Source organism: Oncorhynchus nerka, unplaced genomic scaffold (assembly GCF_034236695.1).
Source record: "Oncorhynchus nerka isolate Pitt River unplaced genomic scaffold, Oner_Uvic_2.0 unplaced_scaffold_1374, whole genome shotgun sequence".
Taxonomy (NCBI): Eukaryota; Metazoa; Chordata; class Actinopteri; order Salmoniformes; family Salmonidae; genus Oncorhynchus; species Oncorhynchus nerka.
In genome coordinates, this window is record NW_027039972.1 from 100001 (window position 1) to 122500 (window position 22500).

The window sequence follows — 22500 nt, forward strand, 5'->3', positions numbered from 1 at the left end:
ACAGTCAGGTGAAGCAAAGGACAGGTCTGTGTCTTTTTATAGGAGCTTCCCTGAACATGAACATGCTAAACATCACTTCCTCTGTTTCTAGACTCTGTCTGCTTTAATGTCTCCATTAACTTCCTGTGGAAGAGAAGAAACCACTACACTTCAGTTAGACTCTGCTGTGATGAGTTCCCATAAAGACCCATTCCATCTAGAACAAGTCTAAACATGGTCGTGTGTGTGTGTGTGTGTGTGTGTGTGTGTGTGTGTGTGTGTGTGTGTGTGTGTGTGTGTGTCTGTGTGGGAATCTGTCTCCTGCCCGTGTGGGGAATCTCACCTCCATGTTACCATGTTCTTCTCACAGTGAAACCATGTGACTCAGTACACGTTCAGCAGTCCAGAGTCACCAGACATGAGGAGAAACTAGAATGTATTTATACATTAACCAAACATAGAAAGTAAATGTCATATATATGGAATATACAGTGCCTTGCGAAAGTATTCGGCCCCCTTGAACTTTGCGACCTTTTCCCACATTTCAGGCTTCAAACATAAAGATATAAAACTGTATTTTTTGTGAAGAATCAACAACAAGTGGGACACAATCATGAAGTGGAACGACATTTATTGGATATTTCAAACTTTTTTAACAAATCAAAAACTGAACATTTGGGCGTGCAAAATTATTCAGCCCCCTTAAGTTAATACTTTGTAGCGCCACCTTTTGCTGTGATTACAGCTGTAAGTCGCTTGGGGGTATGTCTCTATCAGTTTTGCACATCGAGAGACTGAATTTTTTCCCATTCCTCCTTGCAAAACAGCTCGAGCTCAGTGAGGTTGGATGGAGAGCATTTGTGAACAGCAGTTTTCAGTTCTTTCCACAGATTCTCGATTGGATTCAGGTCTGGACTTTGACTTGGCCATTCTAACACCTGGATATGTTTATTTTTGAACCATTCCATTGTAGATTTTGCTTTATGTTTTGGATCATTGTCTTGTTGGAAGACAAATCTCCGTCCCAGTCTCAGGTCTTTGCAGACTCCATCAGGTTTTCTTCCAGAATGGTCCTGTATTTGGCTCCATCCATCTTCCCATCAATTTTAATTTTAACCATCTTCCCTGTCCCTGCTGAAGAAAAGCAGGCCCAAACCATGATGCTGCCACCACCATGTTTGACAGTGGGGATGGTGTGTTCAGGGTGTTGCTTTTACGCCAAACATAATGTTTTGCATTGTTGCCAAAAAAGTTCAATTTTGGTTTCATCTGACCAGAGCACCTTCTTCCACATGTTTGGTGTGTCTCCCAGGTGGCTTGTGGCAAACTTTAAACGACACTTTTTATGGATATCTTTAAGAAATGGCTTTCTTCTGCCACTCTTCCATAAAGGCCAGATTTGTGCAATATACGACTGATTGTTGTCCTATGGACAGAGTGTCCCACCTCAGCTGTAGATCTCTGCAGTTCATCCAGAGTGATCATGGGCCTCTTGGCTGCATCTCTGATCAGTCTTCTCCTTGTATGAGCTGAAAGTTTAGAGGGACGGGCAGGTCTTGGTAGATTTGCAGTGGTGTGATACTCCTTCCATTTCAATATTATCGCTTGCACAGTGCTCCTTGGGATGTTTAAAGCTTGGGAAATCTTTTTGTATCCAAACCGGCTTTAAACTTCTTCACAACAGTATCTCGGACCTGCCTGGTGTGTTCCTTGTTCTTCATGATGCTCTCTGCGCTTTTAACGGACCTCTGAGACTATCACAGTGCAGGTGCATGTGTGTATGTATATACATGTATATATATATATATATATATATATATATATATATCCTATATATATAAATATATATATATATACATACATACATATATATACATACATACATACATATATATATATATATATATATATATATATATAGATATATATATACATACATACACACATATACATATACATACATACATACATACATACATACACATATATATATATATATATATATATATATATATATATGTATACATACATATGTATAAAATGACTGCTAATACTGCTATGGAGTACGGCAGGAAGAATGTAGCTGTAGTAGTTCTTAAGTACTAGACCAGGCCTTCTGTAAGATCATTGGGTCAGTAAAGCAGCTTACCTCACCAGCTGAGGGATAGAGATAGTTTACAGCTAGGTAGATGTAGCCCACTGTTACAGTGTAAGCTAGGTAGATGTATCTCACTGTCACAGTGTTAGCTAGGTAGATGTATCTCACTGTCACAGTGTTAGCTAGGTAGATGTAGCCCACTGTCACAGTGTTAGCTAGGTAGATGTATTTCACTGTCACAGTGTTAGCTAGGTAGATGTAGCCCACTGTTACAGTGTTAGCTAGGTAGATGTAGCCCACTGTTACAGTGTTAGCTAGGTAGATGTAGCCCACTGTCACAGTGTTAGCTAGGTAGATGTAGCCCACTGTCACAGTGTTAGCTAGGTAGATGTAGCCCACTGTCACAGTGTTAGCTAGGTAGATGTAGCCCACTGTCACAGTGTTAGCTAGTTAGATGTAGACCCACTGTCACAGTGTTAGCTTGGTAGATGTATCCCACTGTCACAGTGTTAGCTAGGTAGATGTAGCCCACTGCAAGAGTGCTAGCTAGGTAGATGTAGCCCACTGCCAGAGTGCTAGCTAGGTAGATGTAGCCCACTGTCACAGTGTTAGCTAGGTAGATGTAGCCCACTGTCACAGTGTTAGCTAGGTAGATGTAGCCCACTGCCAGAGTGCTAGCTAGGTAGATGTAGCCCACTGTCACAGTGTTAGCTAGGTAGTTGTAGCCCACTGTTACAGTGTTAGCTAGGTAGATGTATCCCACTGTCACAGTGTTAGCTAGGTAGATGTAGCCCACTGTCACAGTGTTAGCTAGGTAGATGTAGCCCACTGTCACAGTGTTAGCTAGGTAGATGTAGTCCACTGTTACAGTGTTAGCTATGTAGATGTAGCCCACTGTCACAGTGTTAGCTAGGTAGATGTAGCCCACTGTTACAGTGTTAGCTAGGTAGATGTAGCCCACTGTTACAGTTTTAGCTAGGTAGATGTAGCCCACTGTTACAGTGTTAGCTAGGTAGATGTAGCCCACTGTCACAGTGTTAGCTAGGTAGATGTAGACCACTGTCACAGTGTTAGCTAGGTAGATGTATCCCACTGTCACAGTGTTAGCTAGGTAGATGTAGCCCACTGTTACAGTGTTAGCTAGGTAGATGTAGCCCACTGTCACAGTGTTAGCTAGGTAGATGTAGCCCACTGTCACAGTGTTAGCTAGTTAGATGTAGACCCACTGTCACAGTGTTAGCTTGGTAGATGTATCCCACTGTCACAGTGTTAGCTAGGTAGATGTAGCCCACTGCCAGAGTGCTAGCTAGGTAGATGTAGCCCACTGCCAGAGTGCTAGCTAGGTAGATGTAGCCCACTGTCACAGTGTTAGCTAGGTAGATGTAGCCCACTGTCACAGTGTTAGCTAGGTAGATGTAGCCCACTGCCAGAGTGCTAGCTAGGTAGATGTAGCCCACTGTCACAGTGCTAGCTAGGTAGATGTAGCCCACTGTCACAGTGTTAGCTAGGTAGATGTAGCCCACTGTCACAGTGTTAGCTAGGTAGATGTAGCCCACTGCCAGAGTGCTAGCTAGGTAGATGTAGCCCACTGTCACAGTGTTAGCTAGGTAGATGTAGCCCACTGTCACAGTGTTAGCTAGGTAGATGTAGCCCACTGTCACAGTGTTAGCTAGGTAGATGTAACCCACTGTCACAGTGTTAGCTAGGTAGTTGTACCCCACTGTTACAGTGTTAGCTAGGTAGATGTATCCCACTGTCACAGTGTTAGCTAGGTAGATGTAGCCCACTGTCACAGTGTTAGCTAGGTAGATGTAGCCCACTGTCACAGTGTTAGCTAGGTAAATGTAGTCCACTGTTACAGTGTTAGCTATGTAGATGTAGCCCACTGTCACAGTGTTAGCTAGGTAGATGTAGCCCACTGTTACAGTGTTAGCTAGGTAGATGTAGCCCACTGTTACAGTTTTAGCTAGGTAGATGTAGCCCACTGTTACAGTGTTAGCTAGGTAGATGTAGCCCACTGTCACAGTGTTAGCTAGGTAGATGTAGACCACTGTCACAGTGTTAGCTAGGTAGATGTATCCCACTGTCACAGTGTTAGCTAGGTAGATGTAGCCCACTGTTACAGTGTTAGCTAGGTAGATGTAGCCCACTGTCACAGTGTTAGCTAGGTAGATGTAGCCCACTGTCACAGTGTTAGCTAGGTAGATGTAGCCCACTGTCACAGTGTTAGCTAGGTAGATGTAGCACTGTTACAGTGTTAGCTAGGTAGATGTAGCCCACTGTCACAGTGTTAGCTAGGTAGATGTACAGTGTTAGCCCACTGTCACAGTGTTAGCTAGGTAGATGTAGCCCACTGTCACAGTGTTAGCTAGGTAGATGTATCCCACTGTCACAGTGTTAGCTAGGTAGATGTAGCCCACTGTTACAGTGTTAGCTAGGTAGATGTAGCCCACTGTTACAGTGTTAGCTATGTAGATGTATCCCACTGTCACAGTGTTAGCTAGGTAGATGTAGCCCACTGTCACAGTGTTAGCTAGGTAGATGTATCCCACTGTCACAGTGTTAGCTAGGTAGATGTATCCCACTGTCACAGTGTTAGCTAGGTAGATGTAGCCCACTGTCACAGTGTTAGCTAGGTAGATGTAGCCCACTGTCACAGTGTTAGCTAGGTAGATGTAGCCCACTGTCACAGTGTTAGCTAGGTAGATGTAGCCCACTGTCACAGTGTTAGCTAGGTAGATGTAGCCCACTGTCACAGTGTTAGCTAGGTAGATGTATCCGCCTGTCACAGTGTTAGCTAGGTAGATGTAACTGTCCACTAGGTAGATGTAGTCACAGTGTTAGCTAGGTAGATGTAGCCCACTGTTACAGTGTTAGCTAGGTAGATGTATCCCACTGTCACAGTGTTAGCTAGGTAGATGTAGCCCACTGTCACAGTGTTAGCTAGGTAGATGTAGCCCACTGTGCTACAGTGTTAGCTAGGTAGATGTAGCCCACTGTCACAGTGTTAGCTAGGTAGATGTAGCCCACTGTCACAGTGTTAGCTAGGTAGATGTAGCCCACTGTCACAGTGTTAGCTAGGTAGATGTAGCCCACTGTCACAGTGTTAGCTAGGTAGATGTAGCCCACTGTCACAGTGTTAGCTAGGTAGATGTAGCCCACTGTCACAGTGTTAGCTAGGTAGATGTAGCCCACTGTCACAGTGTTAGCTAGGTAGATGTAGCCCACTGTCACAGTGTTAGCTAGGTAGATGTAGCCCACTGTCACAGTGTTAGCTAGGTAGATGTAGCCCACTGTCACAGTGTTAGCTAGGTAGATGTAGCCCACTGTTACAGTGTTAGCTAGGTAGATGTAGCCCACTGTCAGAGTGTTAGCTAGGTAGATGTAGCCCACTGTTACAGTGTTAGCTAGGTAGATGTATCCCACTGTCACAGTGTTAGCAGCCCACTGTCACAGTTTTAGCTAGGTAGATGTAGCCCACTGTCACAGTGTTAGCTAGGTAGATGTAGCCCACTGTCACAGTGTTAGCTAGGTAGATGTAGACCACTGTCACAGTGTTAGCTAGGTAGATGTATCCCACTGTTACAGTGTTAGCTAGGTAGATGTAGCCCACTGTTACAGTTTTAGCTGTCTGTTACAGTGTTAGCTAGGTAGATGTATCCCACTGTCACAGTGTTAGCTAGGTAGATGTAGCCCACTGTCACAGTGTTAGCTAGGTAGATGTAGCCCACTGTCACCATGTTAGCTAGGTAGATGTAGCCCACTGTCACAGTGTTAGCTAGGTAGATGTATCCCACTGTCAGCAGTGTTAGCTAGGTAGATGTATCCCACTGTCACAGTGTTAGCTAGGTAGATGTATCCCACTGTCACAGTGTTAGCTAGGTAGATGTAGCCCACTGTCACAGTGTTAGCTAGGTAGATGTATCCCACTGTCACAGTGTTAGCTAGGTAGATGTAGCCCACTGTTACAGTGTTAGCTAGGTAGATGTAGCCCACTGTCACAGTGTTAGCTAGGTAGATGTAGCCCACTGTCACAGTGTTAGCTAGGTAGATGTAGCCCACTGTCACAGTGTTAGCTAGGTAGATGTAGCCCACTGTCACAGTGTTAGCTAGGTAGATGTAGCCCACTGTCACAGTGTTAGCTAGGTAGATGTAGCCCACTGTCACAGTGTTAGCTAGGTAGATGTATGTATCCCACTGTCACAGTGTTAGCTAGGTAGATGTAGCCCACTGTCACAGTGTTAGCTAGGTAGATGTAGCCCACTGTCACAGTGTTAGCTAGGTAGATGTATCCGCCTGTCACAGTGTTAGCTAGGTAGATGTAGCCCACTGTTACAGTGTTAGCTAGATAGATGTAGCCCACTGCCAGAGTGCTAGCCAGCCAACACCTGCTTAATGCATGATACTGGACACTCTCTAACTAAGACATAGCCAATATCTTTACCAGTCTTCAACCACCCACTCTATCACTATCCAGCTGTTTTAGAGGTGTCCTGCATTGCCAAAGTCCTGGGTCTGTATTCACAAATCATCTCAGAGTCTGAGAGCTGATCTAGGATCAGTTTAGCCTTTAAGATCTTAATTGAATCAGATTACACAGAGAGGAGGAACCTGATCCTAGATCATAATGAATCAGATTATGTGGAGGACACTACGCCGGGGTGGGACTCTGGAGGGAACCGTGTCTAGACAGCCTGGGCCCACTCATCTGGGACAGGGAGAAGACAGAGACACTGACAGGAGATGGGGTCAGGTGTGTAGGTTTGGGTTAGGGTTAGGGGGGACCGCTGACTGACCTCAGGGAGAAGACAGAGGGGGACCACTGACTGACCTCAGGGGGAAGACAGAGGGGGACCGCTGACTGACCTCAGGGAGAAGACAGAGGGGGACCGCTGACTGACCTCAGGGAGAAGACAGAGGGGGACCACTGACTGACCTCAGGGAGAAGACAGAGGGGGACCGCTGACTGACCTCAGGGGGAAGACAGAGGGGGGCCGCTGACTGACCTCAGGGGAAGACAGAGGGGGACCGCTGACTGACCTCAGGGGGAAGACAGAGGGGGACCGCTGACTGACCTCAGGGGGAAGACAGAGGGGGTTGCACAGCACTTGTTCCTCTGGATACTGTAAATATTTAGAGCTAGATGTCACCCCCAGGCTACAGATCTAGGATCAGATGTCCTCCCTCTGTACTAGCCTCTGACCCTGTGTCAGTGGTTAGGGGACAGCTTCTGCCTTCTTCCTGTACATGTCAGAGTCTTGGGGAAGAGAAAGAGCCCCACATCCTCTGTCCCCTGGCTACTATAAAACACACAGGGAGATGCAGTAAAACAGACAGGAAAACACACAGAGATGCTGTAAAACAGACAGTTAAACAGACAGAGAGATGCTGTAAAACAGACAGTAAAACAGACTGAGAGATGCTGTAAAACAGACTGAGAGATGCTGTAAAACAGACAGCAAAACAGACTGAAAGATGCTGTAAAACAGACAGTAAAACAGACTGAGAGATGCTGTAAAACAGACAGCAAAACAGACTGAGAGATGCTGTAAAACAGACAGCAAAACAGACTGAAAGATGCTGTAAAACAGACAGTAAAACAGACTGAGAGATGCTGTAAAACAAACAGTTAAACAGACTGAGAGATGCTGTAAAACAGTCAGTAAAACAGACAGTAAAACAGACTGAGAGATGCTGTAAAACAGACAGTAAAACAGACTGAGAGATGCTGTTAAAAAGACAGTAAAACAGACAGTAAAACAGACTAAAACAGACTGAGAGACAGTAAAACAGACAGAGATGCTGTAAAACAGACAGCAAAACAGACTGAAAGATGCTGTAAAACAGACAGTAAAACAGACTGAGAGATGCTGTTAAAACAGACAGTAAAACAGACTGAAAGATGCTGTAAAACAGACAGTAAAACAGACTGAGAGATGCTGTAAAACAGACAGTAAAACAGACTGAAAGATGCTGTAAAACAGACTGAGAGATGCTGTAAAACAAACAGTTAAACAGACTGAGAGATGCTGTAAAACAGTCAGTAAAACAGACAGTAAAACAGACTGAGAGATGCCGTAAAACAGTCAGTAAAACAGACAGTAAAACAGACTGAGAGATGCTGTTAAACAGACAGTAAAACAGACTGAGAGATGCTGTTAAAAAGACAGTAAAACAGACAGTAAAACAGACTGAGAGATGCTGTTAAAAAGACAGTAAAACAGACAGAGATGCTGTAAAACAGACAGCAAAACAGACTGAAAGATGCTGTAAAACAGACAGTAAAACAGACTGAGAGATGCTGTTAAAACAGACAGTAAAACAGACTGAGAGATGCTGTAAAACAGACAGCAAAACAGACTGAAAGATGCTGTAAAACAGACAGTAAAACAGACTGAGAGATGCTGTAAAACTGTCAGTAAAACAGACAGTAAAACAGACTGAGAGATGCCGTAAAACAGTCAGTAAAACAGACAGTAAAACAGACTGAGAGATGCTGTAAAACAGACAGCAAAACAGACTGAAAGATGCTGTAAAACAGACAGTAAAACAGACTGAGAGATGCTGTAAAACAGACTGAGAGATGCTGTAAAACAGACAGCAAAACAGACTGAAAGATGCTGTAAAACAGACAGTAAAACAGACTGAGAGATGCTGTAAAACAGACTGTAAAACAGACAGTAAAACAGACAGTTAAAAACAGACAGTGAAGATGCTGTAAAACAGACAGTAAAACAGACTGAGAGATGCTGTAAAACAGACTGAGAGATGCTGTAAAACAGACAGTAAAACAGACTGAAAGATGCTGTAAAACAGACAGTAAAACAGACTGAGAGATGCTGTAAAACAGACAGTAAAACAGACTGAGAGATGCCGTAAAACAGACAGTAAAACAGACTGGGAGATGCTGTTAAACAGACAGTAAAACAGACAGTAAAACAGACTGAGATATGCTGTAAAACAGACAGTAAAACAGACTGAGAGATGCTGTTAAACAGACAGTAAAACAGACAGTAAAACAGACTGAGAGATGCTGTTAAACAGACAGTAAAACAGACAGTAAAACAGACTGAGGGATGCTGTTAAACAGACAGTAAAACAGACTGAGAGATGCTGTAAAACAGACAGTAAAACAGACTGAGAGATGCTGTAAAACAGACTGAGAGATGCTGTAAAACAGACAGTAAAACAGACTGAGAGATGCTGTAAAACAGACAGTAAAACAGACTGAGATATGCTGTAAAACAGACAGTAAAACAGACTGAGATATGCTGTAAAACAGACAGCAAAACAGACTGAAAGATGCTGTAAAACAGACAGCAAAACAGACAGTAAAACAGACAGTAAAACAGATCTATTCAATCTAAACTCATATCTACTGTACCTCCATGTGGGATAGAGAGAGAGAGAGAGAAGGGGAGTCAGAGAGAGAGAGAAGGGGGAGTCAGAGAGAGAGAGAGAGAAGGGGGAGTCAGAGAGAGAGAGAAGAGTCAGAGAGAGAGGGGAGTCAGAGAGAGAGAGAGAGAAGAGGGGAGTCAGAGAGGGAGAGAGAGACAGTGGGGAGTCAGAGAGATCTCAAGAGAGAGATAATGATGGGGGAGTCAGAGAGAGAGAGATAGACAGACAGCCAGACAGGCTTTTGGCAGACCATATAGACAGTGGGTTATAGAGACAAGTTGTAGACAGTTAGTTGTAACAGGTTTCAGGTATCTCAATGATAATGATCTCAATGATAATGATGATCAATGATCTCTCACGGGCCTCAAATTATAGTCTTTATAGTCTTTAGGGTTTAGGGTTTAACACACATACACACAAACACATACACACACGAACACATGCATGCCCTCATGCAGGCTAAAACACACACACACACACACACACACACACACACACACACACACAGTACACACGCAGTATGTACTAAGAAAATAATTCCTAGTAAGCACACTCTCAAATGCTATGTCATTTCCATTCTGTCTTGGACACAAACACACACCTTTTAACAACTGATTTTGTCACAAAAGATCTCAGAGATGGATAATGGAATATTCCTAGAAGGGTTTTGATAGCCGACCTCTCTACTGTTTGTCTCTGTCAACTCTAATGACTCCACTCTGTGTGTGTGTGTGTGTGTGTGTGTGTGTGTGTGTGTGTGTGTGTGTGTGTGTGTGTGTGTGTGTGTGTGTGTGTGTGTGTGTGTGTGTGTGTGTGTGTACTGTGTATCATCTCTCCTCTCTGTCTCTGCAGTGATAGAGGAGAAGGGAGTGAAGATGAAGCTCACAGTGATTGACACGCCAGGATTTGGAGACCAGATAAACAACGAAAACTGGTGAGTGATGGAGGGAGAGAGAGAGATGGAGATGGAGGAGAGAGAGATGGAGATGGAGGGAGAGAGAGAGATGGAGGGAGGAGAGAGATGGAGGGAGAGAGAGAGATGGAGGAGATGACGGGAGGGAGAGATGGATGGAGGAGAGGAGAGAGATGGAGGGAGGGAGAGAGATGGAGGGAGAGAGAGAATGGAGAGAGAGATGGAGAGAGATGAGGAGAGAGAGGAGGGAGAGAGAGAGATGGAGGAGGGAGAGAGATGGAGGGAGAGAGAGATGGAGGAGGGGAGAGAGAGATGGAGGGAGGGAGAGAGATGGAGGGAGGGAGAGAGAAATGACGGAGAGAGATGGAGGGGGAGAGAGAGATGGAGGGATAGAGATGGAGATGGAGGGAGAGAGAATTGAAGGGAGGGGAGAGAGAGAGATGGGGGGGAGAGAGAGATGGAGGGAGGGAGGGAGAGAGATGGAGGGAGAGAGATGGAGGGAGGGAGAGATGGAGGGAGGGAGAGATGGAGGGAGGGAGAGAGATGGAGGGAGGGAGAGCGATGGAGGGAGGGAGCGAGATGGAGGAGGGAGAGAGATGGAGGGAGAGAGAGATGGAGGGAGAGAGAGATGGAGGGGAGGGAGGGAGAGCGATGAAGGGAGGAAGAGAGATGGAGGGAGGGGAGGGAGGGATGGAGGGAGAGAGATGGAGGGAGGAGAGAGAGAGATGGAGGGAGGGAGGAGAGAGATGAAGGGAGGAGAGAGATGGAGGGAGGGATAGAGATGGAGGAGAGAGAGAGATGGAGGGAGGGAGAGAGATGGAGGGAGGGAGAGAGATGGAGGGAGAGAGAGAGAGATGGGGAGAGAGAGAGATGGAGGGAGGGAGAGAGATGGATGGGGGGAGAGATGGAGGGAGGGAGAGAGATGGAGGGGGAGAGAGATGGAGGGAGAGAGAGAGAGATGGAGGGAGGAGAGAGATGGAGGGAGGGAGAGAGATGGAGGGAGGAGAGAGATGGAGGGAGAGAGGGAGAGAGATGGAGGGAGGGAGGGATAGAGATGGAGGGAGGGAGAGAGACAGAGGGAGGAGGGAGAGAGATGGAAGGAGGGAGGGAGAGAGATGGAGGGAGGGAGGGATAGAGATGGAGGGAGGGATAGAGATGGAGGGAGGGAGGGGGAGAGATGGACGGAGGGAGGAGGGAGGGAGGGAGAGAGATGAAGGGAGGAAGAGAGATGGAGGGAGGATAGAGATGGAGGGGGAGAGAGAGAGATGGAGGGGAGGGAGAGAGAGACGGAGGGAGGGAGAGAGACGGAGGGAGGGATAGAGATGGATGGAGGAGAGAGATGAAATCACCTTTCGGGGAGAAGTTTCAGCATTACTGGCCCATCTGTTTTCAGGCTCATTCAGTTACTCACCTGTTGTTATGCTTTCCCTCTCTTCTTCTCTCCCTCTCCACCCTTCCTCCCTCCCTCTGCCTCTAACATCCCCTCCTCTCCACCCTCCCCCCCCCATCCCCTCCCACCTCCCTCCTCCCTCCCCCATCCCTCCTCTCCATCCCTTACTCCCTCCCCCATCTCTCTCCCCCCTCCTCCCTCCCCATCCCTCCCCTCCACCTCCCTCCCTCTCCCATTCCTCCTCTCCTCCCCTTCCCTCCCTCCCCCATCCCTCCCTCCCGCTCCCCTCTCCCATTCCTCTACTCCGCCCTCCCTCACTCCTCTCTCCCCCTCCCTCTCCCATCCCTCCTCTCCACCCTCCCTCCCCCATCTCTCTCCCCCTCCCCTCTCCCATTCCTCCCCCGCCCTCCCTCTCCTCCCTCCCTCCCTCCCTCCCTCCACCCCTCCTCCCATCCCCCTCCTCTCCACCCTCCCTCCCCCATATCTCTCCCCCTCCCCTCCCCTCCCCCATTCCTCCCCATCCGTTCCCCTCCCCATCCCTCTTTCATCCCCCTCCCATCCCCTCCCTCCCCCACCCTCCTCTCCCCATCTCTCTCCCCCCCCTCTCCCATCCCTCCCTCTCCAGCCTATAGTGGTTATGTTAATGAGCCCTTCCTCCCCCTCCCCATCTCTCTCCCCTCCACCGGACACCTCCCATCCCTCCACTTCCACCCTCCCTCCCCCTTATGAATAGCCTCTGATCAGATATCCTGTTCCCCATCCCTACCCTACCAGAGTCCAGTTCATCCTCCCTCCCCAATCCACTACCCCCTCAGTCACTCCTTCTCAGTCTAGTTAGTTCTCCTCCCTCAGTTAGTTCTCCATACCCCAGTCCAGTTAGTTCTCCCTCCCCTCCAGTTAGTTCTGGGAGCCTATCCAGTTAGTTCTCCCTATGTTAATGAGCAGTACCCCTGAGTCAGGTACCTAAAGTCCAGAGTTCTCCCTACCCCAGTCCAGTTAGTTCTCCCTACCCCAGTCCAGTTAGTTCTCCCTATCCCTGACTCCCCTACCCCAGTCCACTGCTGTCCAGTTACTTCCAGTCCAGTTGCCACCGGACAGTTAGTTCTCCCTACCCCAGTCCAGTTAACCCTACCCAGTCCAGTTAGTTCTCCCTACCCCTCTGACATCAGTTTCCCTACCCCAGTCCAGAGTTCTTACTCCAGCAGAGTTCTCTACACTATACCAGTTATGAATAGCCTGTCTGATCAGATATCTCCCTAACTGTTACTATACCTTATACTATACCTTAATTACCCTACCAGAGTCCAGTTAGTTCTCCTTACCCCAATCCAGTTAGTTCTCCTACCCCAGTCCAGTTAGTTCTCCCCCCAGTCCAGTTACCCCAGTCCCCCCCCAGTCCAGTTAGTTCTCCCTACCCCAGTCTAGTTAGTTCTCCTTACCCCAGTCCAGTTAGTTCTCCCTACCCCCAGTCCAGTTAACTCCCCTTACCCCAGTCCAGTTAGTTCCACTACCCCAGTCCAGTTAGTTCTCCCTACCCCAGTCCAGTTAGTTCTCCCTACCCCAGTCCAGTTAACTCCCCCTACCCCAGTCCAGTTAGTTCTCCTACCCCAGTCCAGTTATTCCCCCTACCCCAGTCCAGTTAGTTCTCCCTACCCCAGTCTAGTTAGTTCTCCTTACCCCAGTCCAGTTAGTTCTCCCTACTTTTGACACGTTGAACCCAGAGTGCTGACCTGAGGTACTGACTGACCTGAGCTGACCCCTTACCTCTAACCTCAGTGACCTCAGAGTAGTGCTACATCCTACTACTCTATAAACAGCAGAGCTGGGGATGGGCAAAGCTGACTGACCTGGTGGTGGCTAGGGTGCTGGGGTGGGGGGCAAAGCTGGGGCTAGGGTGCTGGGGCTAGGGTGCTGGGGTTGGGCAAAGCTGGGGCTGGGGTGCTGGGGATGGGCAAAGCTGGGGCTAGGGTGCTGGGGTTGGGAAAGCTGGGGATGGGCAAAGCCGGGGCTAGGGTGCTGGGGATGGGCAAAGCTGGGGCTAGGGTGCTGGGGATGGGCAAAGCTGGGGCTGGGGCTAGTTTTGGGGTTGGGGAAAGCTGGGGATGGGCAAAGCTGTGGCTAGGGTGCTGGGGTTGGGCAAAGCTGGGGCTGGGGTGCTGGGGCTAGGGTGCTGGGTTGGGCAAAGCTGGGGCTGGGGTGCTGGGGATGGGGCTGAGGCTGGGGTGCTGGGGAAAGCTGGGGATGGGCAAAGCTGGGGCTAGGGTGCTGGGGATGGGCAAAGCTGGGCTAGTTTGCTGGGGCTGAGGCTGGGTCTAGGGGCGCTGGGCAAGGCTGGATCTAGTTTGCTGGGGCTGAGGCTGGGTCTGGGTCTAGGGTGCTAGGGTGCTGGCAAGTCTGGGTCTAGGGTGCTGGGGCTGGACAAGGCTGGGTCTAGGGTGCTGGGCAAGGCTGGCTCTAGGGTGCTGGGGCTGGACAAGGCTGAGTCTAGGGTGCTGGGGCTGGACAAGGCTGGGTCTAGGGTGCTGGGTCTAGGGCACTGGGCAAGGCTGTATCTAGGGTGCTGGGCAAGGCTGGGCAAGGCTGGGACTAGGGTGCTGGGCAAGGCTGGGTCTAGGGTGCTGGGGCTGGTCAAGGCTGGATCTGGTGTGCTGGGGCTGGTCAAGGCTGGATCTGGGGTGCTGGGCAAGGCTGGATCTGGGGTGCTGGGCAAGGCTGGATCTGGGGTGCTGGGCAAGGCTGGATCTGGGGTGCTGAGGCTGGGACTGGGGCTGGGCAAGGCTGGATCTGGGGTGCTGGGCAAGGCTGGATCTGGGGTGCTGAGGCTGGGACTGAGGGTACAGGGCTGGGACTGAGGGTACAGGGCTGGGACTGAGGGTACATGGCCGGGGCTAAGGTACAGGGCTGGGACTGAGGGTACAGGGCTGGGACTGAGGGTACAGGGCTGGGACTGAGGGTACAGGGCTGGGACTGAGGGTACAGGGCTGGGACTGAGGAACAGGGCTGGGACTGAGGGTACAGAGCTGGGACTGAGGGTACAGGGCTGGGACTAACATTTGTTTGTGTGTTTTCTGTTCCCTGTAGGTTACGTCCCATAGACGTGGAGTTCATGAAGAGGCTGGGGAAGATAGTCAGCATCGTACCGATCATCGCTAAGGCAGATACACTCACCATGGAGGAGAGACAAGAGTTTAAACAGAGGGTGAGAGGGACGTACTGTACCTACTGTCTGACAGACTCTACCTGAGGTGAGAGGAACGTACTGTACCTACTGTCTGACAGACTCTACCTGAGGGTGAGAGGAACGTACTGTACCTACTGTCTGACAGACTCTACCTGAGGGTGAGAGGAACGTACTGTACCTACTGTCTGACAGACTCTACCTGAGGGTGAGAGGAACGTACTGTACCTACTGTCTGACAGACTCTACCTGAGGTGAGAGGAACGTACTGTACCTACTGTCTGACAGACTCTACCTGAGGGTGAGAGAAACGTACTGTACCTACTGTCTGACAGACTCTACCTGAGGGTGAGAGGAACGTACTGTACCTACTGTCTGACAGACTCTACCTGAGGTGAGAGGAACGTACTGTACCTACTGTCTGACAGACTGGACCTGAGGGTGAGAGGAACGTACTGTACCTACTGTCTGACAGACTCTACCTGAGGGTGAGAGGAGACTCTACCTGAGGTGAGAGGAACGTACTGTACCTACTGTCTGACAGACTCAACCTGAGGGTGAGAGGAACGTACTGTACCTACTGTCTGACAGACTCGACCTGAGGGTGAGAGGAACGTACTGTACCTACTGTCTGACAGACTGGACCTGAGGGTGAGAGGAACGTACTGTACCTACTGTCTGACAGACCCTACCTGAGGGTGAGAGGAGTACTGTATCTACTGTCTGACAGACTCTACCTGAGGTGAGAGGAACGTACTGTACCTACTGTCTGACAGACTCTACCTGAGGGTGAGAGGAACGTACTGTACCTACTGTCTGACAGACTCTACCTGAGGGTGAGAGGAACGTGCACTGTATCTACTGTCTGACAGACTCTACCTGAGGGTGAGAGGAACGTACTGTATCTACTGTCTGACAGACTCTACCTGAGGGTGAGAGGAACGTACTGTACCTACTGTCTGACAGACTCTACCTGAGGGTGAGAGGAACGTACTGTATCTACTGTCTGAGACTCTACCTGAGGGTGAGAGGAAGACTCTACTGTCTGACAGGTACCTGAGGGTGAGAGGAACGTACTGTATCTACTGTCTGACAGACTCTACCTGAGGGTGAGAGGAACGTACTGTACCTACTGTCTGACAGACTCGACCTGAGGACAACCACCTCCTGCCTTAATACCAAGTTAAAACAGATATACATCAACTGACTTTAGAGAGGAATGTTGGAGGTTCTATCTACACTGGAATGGAATGACAACCACACGGAGAGTATGGAGGAGATGGACATGTGTTTATAGATGAGAGAGAAGAAGGAGGGAGAGAATCGAGAAGAGGAGAAAGAGATTCTAAGTGTGTAGAGGGGATTTAGTGATGTTTACAGATGCTTCAAAAGATTGAGAGAGAGCGAGAGAGAGAAGAGAGAGAAGAGAGAGAGAGAGAGAGAGAGAGAGAGACAAGAGACAGAGAGACAGAGAGAGGGAGACTGAGAGAGAGCGAGAGAGAGAGAGAAAGAAAGAGAGTGTGGAGATGAAGATAGGGAAGTGTTTACAGATGAGCTTCAGAAGAAGATTGAGTGGAGATTTAAAATTGCTCTGAGCTGGGAGAGGTGCAGAGGTCCATGATAGAGAGAGAGAAGGAGGGATTGAGGAGAGACAGAGAGACATAGAGGGAGGAGAGAGAGAAAGAGAGAGAGAGAAGGAGGGAGAGAGGAGAGACAGAGAGAGAGAGCGAGAAGGAGAGAGAGAGAGACAGAGAGGGAGGAGAGACAGAGAGAGAGAGATACAGAGAGAGATGGGAAAGAGGGTGAGAGAGAGAGAGGGGGAGGGAGATGGTCATGGCAAGCGTCCAAGTCTGGATGTAAACTAATCCGTCTCTTAAAGGAGAGTAGGGATGATAGTCTGGGGGAGAGAGTCTAGAGACTAGGACCATGGAAGATTCATTAGGTTATAACATATCTATCACTCATACACTATAGTAGGTTTACACCAGGGCTCTTACAACCCTGTTCCTGTTCTGGAGATCTACCTACCCTCCTGTAGGTTTAAACCAGGGCTCTACAACCCTGTTCCTGTTCTGGAGATCTACCCACCCTCCTGTAGGTTTATACCAGGGCTCTACAACCCTGTTATGGAGATCTACCTACCCTCCTGTAGGTTTAAACCAGGCTCTACAACCCTGTTCTGGAGATCTACCCACCCTCCTGTAGGTTTATACCAGGGCTCTACAACCCTGTTGTTCTGGAGATCTACCTACCCTCCTGTAGGTTTATACCAGGACTCTACAACCCTGTTCCTGTTCTGGAGATCTACCTACCCTCCTGTAGATTTATACCAGGGCTCTACAACCCTGTTCTGGAGATCTACCTACCCTCCTGTAGGTTTATACCAGGCTCTACAACCCTGTTCTGAGATCTACCTACCCTCCTGTAGGTTTATACCAGTGCTCTACAACCCTGTTCTGGAGATCTACCTACCCTCCTGTAGGTTTATACCAGGGCTCTACAACCCTGTTCTGGAGATCTACCTACCCTCCTGTAGGTTTATACCAGGGCTCTACAACCCTGTTCTGGAGATCTACCTACCCTCCTGTAGGTTTATACCAGGGCTCTACAACCCTGTTCCTGTACTGGAGATCTACCCACCCTCCTGTAGGTTTATACCAGGGCTCTACAACCCTGTTCTGGAGATCTACCTACCCTCCTGTAGGTTTATACCAGGGCTCTACAACCCTGTTCTGGAGATCTACCTACCCTCCTGTAGGTTTAAACCAGGGCTCTACAACCCTGTTCTGGAGATCTACCCACCCTCCTGTAGGTTTATACCAGGGCTCTACAACCCTGTTCCTGTTCTGGAGATCTACCTACCCTCCTGTAGGTTTATACCAGGACTCTACAACCCTGTTCCTGTTCTGGAGATCTACCTACCCTCCTGTAGATTTATACCAGGGCTCTACAACCCTGTTCTGGAGATCTACCTACCCTCCTGTAGGTTTATACCAGTGCTCTACAACCCTGTTCTGGAGATCTACCTACCCTTCTGTAGGCTTATACCAGGACTCTACAACCCTGTTCCTGTTCTGGAGATCTACCTACTCTCCTGTAGGTTTATACCAGGGCTCTACAACCCTGTTATGGAGATCTACCTACCCTCCTGTAGGTTTATACCAGGGCTCTACAACCCTGTTCTGGAGATCTACCCACCCTCCTGTAGGTTTATGCCAGGGCTCTACAACCCTGTTATGGAGATCTACCTAACCTCCTGTAGGTTTATACCAGGGCTCTACAACCCTGTTCTGGAGATCTACCTACCCTCCTGTAGGTTTACACCAGGGCTCTACAACCTTGTTCTGGAGATCTACCTACCCTCCTGTAGGTTTATACCAGGACTCTACAACCCTGTTCCTGTACTGGAGATCTACCTACCCTCCTGTAGGTTTATACCAGGGCTCTACAACCCTGTTCTGGAGATCTACCTACCCTCCTGTAGGTTTATACCAGGGCTCTATAACCCTGTTCTGGAGATCTACCTACCCTCCTGTAGGTTTATCTACCAGGGTTTATCTAGGGCTCTACAACCCTGTTCTGGAGATCTACCTACCCTTCTGTAGGTTTATACCAGGGCTCTACAACCCTGTTCTGGAGATCTACCTACCCTCCTGTAGGTTTATACCAGGGCTCTAAAACCCTGTTCCTGTACTGGAGATCTACCTACCCTCCTGTAGGTTTATACCAGGGCTCTACAACCCTGTTCTGGAGATCTACCTACCCTCCTGTAGGTTTATACCAGGGCTCTACAACCCTGTTCTGGAGATCTACCTACCCTCCTGTAGGTTTATACCAGGGCTCTACAACCCTGTTCTGGATATCCTGTATGTTTTTACATACCCTCCTGTCAGGTTTATACCAGGGCTCTACAACCCTGTTCCTGTTCTGGAGATCTACCTACCCCTCCTGTAGGTTTATACCAGGGCTCTACAACCCTGTTCTGGAGATCTACCTACCCTCCTGTAGGTTTATACCAGGGCTCTGGAGACTAACCCTGTTCTGGAGATCTCCCTACCCTCCTGTAGGTTTATACCAGGGCTCTACAACCCTGTTCCTGTACTGGAGATCTACCCTCCCTCCTGATTCTGATTCACATTGAGTGGGTAATAGTTTTGTTCTAATTTTAATTCTAACATTTAGCTCCAGGGAAGAAGGTTGGAGATAAAACCTACAGGAGGGTTTCTCTCCAGGAACAGGGTTGGAGTAAAAACCTAGAGGAGGGTTTCTCTCCAGGAACAGGGTTGGAGTAAAAACCTACAGGAGGGTTTCTCTCCAGGAACAGGGTTGGAGTGGAGAAATTCCTCACAGGAGTTGGTTTCTAGCTCCAGGAACAGGGTTGGAGTAAAACCTACAGGAGGGTTTCTCTCCAGGAACAGGGTTGGAGTAAAACCTACAGGAGGGTCTCTCCAGGAACAGGGTTGGAGTAAAAACCTACAGGAGGGTGGTTGTCCAGGAACAGGATTGGAGTTAAAACCTACAGGAGGGTTTCTCTCCAGGAACAGGGTTGGAGTAAAAACCTACAGGAGGGTTTCTCTCCAGGAACAGGGTTGGAGTAAAAACCTACAGGAGGGTATCTCCAGGAACAGGGTTGGAGTTAAAACCTACAGGAGGGTCCAGGAACAGGATTAGAGTTAAAACCTACAGGAATCTTCCAGGAACAGGGTTGAGCAAACCTACAGGAGGGTATTCTCCAGGAACAGGGTTGGAGATAAAACCTACAGGAGGGTTTCTCTCCAGGAACAGGGTTGGAGTTAAAACCTACAGGATGGTACTCCAGGAACAGGAACACCCGGACACAATAGTAACATGTACACATCTGTGTCATCATGTTGACCTCATGACCTCTGAATGACCCTTGTAACCCCTGCCATCTGACCCCTGTGTAGATAAGACAGGACCTGAAGGCCAATGGGATCCGAGTCTACCCTCAGACGGAGTACGACGAAGATCCAGAGGACAGGATACTCAACGACAAGATCAGGGTGAGACACACACACACACACACACACACAGACACACACACACGCATTCACACGCAAACACACAAACATACAACCATGTGCGCACGTATTCACACACACACCAGCACGCGCACGCACACACATACACACACACACACACACACACACACACACACACACACACACACACACACACACACACACACATTTTACAAGTCACACTTGAAAGCAGTTTGGCAGCGATAGTCAAAGGAACTCACTGGTCAAAGCACATAACAGTATAGATCTGGGACCAGGGTTTGGTGTCAAACCTCTCCTGGTACTCCTCTCCTGGTACTCCCATGTCTGGTCCTCTCCTGGTACTCCTGTCCTGGTACTCCCCTCTTACCTTTCCCCTCTCCTGGTACTCCCCTCTTACCTTTCCCCTCTCCTGGTACTCCCCTCTTACCTTTCCCCTCTCCTGGTACTCCTCTCTTACCTTTCCCCTCTCCTGGTACTCCCCTCTTACCTTTCCCTCTCCTGGTATTCATCTCCTGGTCCTCCTCTCCTGGTACTCCTATCCTGCCTTTCCCCTGTCTGGTCCTCTCCTGGTACTCCTCCTACCTTTCCCCTGTCTGGTCCTCTCCTGGTCCTCTCCTCCTGGTACTCCTCTCTTACCTTTCCCCTGTCTGGTCCTCTACTGGTACTCCTCTCTTACCTTTCCCCTCTCCCTGGTACTCCTCTCCTGCCTTTCCCCTGTCTGGTCCTCTCCTGGTACTCCTCTCTTACCTTTCCCCTCTCCTGGTACTCCTCTCCTGCCTTTCCCCTGTCTGGTCCTCTCCTGGTACTCCTCTCTTACCTTCACCCTGTCTGGTCCTCTCCTGGTACTCCCCTCTTACCTTTCCCCTGTCTGGTCCTCTCCTGGTACTCCTCTCTTACCTGGTTCCCCTCTCCTGGTCCTCTCCTGGTACTCCTCTTTCTGTTACATTTCTCTCTGGTCCCTCTGGTACTCCTCTCCCTTTCCCCTGTCTGGTCCTCTCCTGGTACTCCCCCTCTTACCTTTCCCTGTCTGGTCCTCTCCTGGTCCACTCCTGGTACTCCTCTCTTACCTTCACCTTGTCTGGTCCTCTCCTGGTACTCCTCTCTTACCTTTCCCCTGTCTGGTCCTCTCCTGGTATTCCTCTCCTGGTACTCCTCTCTTACCTTCTCCTGTCTGGTCCTCTCCTGGTACTCCTCTCTTACCTTTCCCTGTCCTGGTCCTCTCCTGGTACTCCCCTCTTACCTTTCCCCTCTCCTGGTACTCCTCTCTTACCTTTCTCCTGTCTGGTCCTCTCCTGGTACTCCTCTCTTACCTTTCCTGTCTTTCCCCTCTCCTGGTACTCCTCTCTTACCTTCACCCTGTCTGGTCCTCTCCTGGTACTTCCTTTCTCTTACCTTCACCCTCTCCTGGTCCCTCTCCTGGTACTCCTCTCTTACCTTCTCCTGTCTGGTCCTCTCCCTTTCCCCTCTCCTGGTACTCCTCTCTTACCTTCACCCTCTCCCTCTCCTGGTACTCCTCTCTTACCTTTCTCCTCTCCTGGTACTCCTCTCTTACCTTTTTCCTGGTATTTCCCTCTCCTGGTACTCCTCTTACCTTTCTCCTCTCCTGGTACTCCTCTCTTACATTTCCCTGTCTGGTCCTCTCCTGGTACTCCTCTCTTACCTTTCCCCTCTCCTGGTACTACCTTTCCCTCTTGGTCCTCTCCTGGTACCCTCTTCACCTCACCCTGTCTGGTCTCCTGGTACTCCTCTCTTACCTTTCCCTTCTGGTACTCCCCTCCTTTCCCTCCTGGTCCTCTCCTGGTACTCCTCTCTTACCTTCACCCTCTCCTGGTCCTCTCTTATCTTCACCCTCTCCTGGTCTCTTACCTTTCCCCTCTCCTGGTACTCCTCTCTTACCTTCACCCTCTCCTGGTCCTCTCCTGGTACTCCTATCTTACCTTTCCCCTCTCCTGGTACTACCTTTCCCTCTCTTACCTTCACCCTCTCCTGGTCCTCTCCTGGTACTTTCCTCTCCTTACCTTTACCTTCACCCTCTCCTGGTCCTCTCCTGGTACTCTTACTCTTCTCTCTGGTCCTCTCACCCTCTACCTTTCCCCTCTCCTGGTACTACTCTCTTACCTTTCCCCTCTCCTGGTACTCCTCTCTTACATTACCCCTCTCTGGTCCTCCCTCTTACCTTTCCCCTGTCTGGTCCTCTCCTGGTCCTCTCCTGGTACTCCCCTCTTACCTTTCCTCTCCCAGTCCTCTCCTGGTACTCCCCTCTTACCTTTCCCCTCTCCCGGTATTCTGTGCAGGAAAACATTCCGTTTGCGGTGGTGGGGACAGACAAGGAGCACCAGGTAAACGGGAACAAGGTCCTGGGCAGGAAAACCAAATGGGGCATCATAGAGGTGAGTGTGTTTACATTATAAATACATTATCATAGAGGTGAGTGTGTTTTACATTATAAATGCATTATCATAGCGGGTGAGTGTGTTTACATGATCAATACATTATCATAGAGGTTGAGTGTGTTTACAT

The 22500-nt window shown here is 49.1% G+C and overlaps 1 pseudogene; it reads left to right on the plus strand.

Moving 5' to 3' along the window:
* Window positions 1-22500, plus strand: part of LOC135568849 (neuronal-specific septin-3-like) — a 55644-nt pseudogene that overhangs the window by 29538 nt on the left and 3606 nt on the right.